The sequence below is a fragment of the Olea europaea genome, chromosome 18 (assembly GCF_002742605.1).
Source record: "Olea europaea var. sylvestris chromosome 18, O_europaea_v1, whole genome shotgun sequence".
Lineage (NCBI taxonomy): Eukaryota > Viridiplantae > Streptophyta > Magnoliopsida > Lamiales > Oleaceae > Olea > Olea europaea.
In genome coordinates, this window is record NC_036254.1 from 27,608,203 (window position 1) to 27,609,149 (window position 947).

Here is a 947-nt window from a genome sequence, read left to right on the forward strand (position 1 = left end):
GATCATCAAGTTTTACGGTAAGATACTTTCATGCTTAAGAGTTATGATTTTCATGGTAATATTTATGCTTAAGTTATGCATGAAAAACCATAATATGATTATGGTGGACAAGTCCACAAAGTTAGATATCTATTTATGCCTTAGGACAAGTCCGAAGGGCACCGGCATGTCGGAATATGGAAGTATGGGTTTGATTGCTTTCTTTGGTGTAGTATTATCATGATAAATGTTCAAGCATGGTATCTTACTGAGTATTTCCTTATACTCAAAGTATGTTATGCTAAACTTTTCAGATCCATGATCATTTGAATTGATGGAAGTTAGTTGGCTTACGCGATGATGGATTAAGGACAACGAAGTTTTGTACCGAAAGTTTTCTTTTGTGTGTTTTGTTCGATGGCAGTTTTTACATCTATTTTTCTTATGGTATTATGTAAAAATATGAACATGGAATGATGTATTATGGTATTAATAGTAAATTTTGTAATTATATCTTTCATGTTATGTTAAGAGACGTTTTTATAGTTTATTTTCCTTGCAAGTGATAAAAGGCAGAAACGGGACAGTTTCTGGAGTCAATTTCAAAATGATGTTTCTAACTCTATAAACGTCCATTTGAAATTATAAAAATATTTCTGTTTTCCCCTTTGAGTTTTCTAAGTATGGCCGAAGGAATCACTCAATTTGGATATCTATGGTCTGATTTATCAAGGTTTTAACGTCCAAAGGTCAATCTGGATTCCCTGTGTAATACTTCACTGTTTTCAGTAAAACGTCTATATCATATGATCTTGGAAAATTTTCATACTTTAACCTAGAAAACTACTTGAAATTATCTTTCTAATGCCACAAATTTCATATGAAACGGAGTTGGGATGAATTTTATAAAATCTGCAGAAGTTTGCTGCCTCAACTAAACTTGACAGTGCCGAGGCCGTATTTACAAT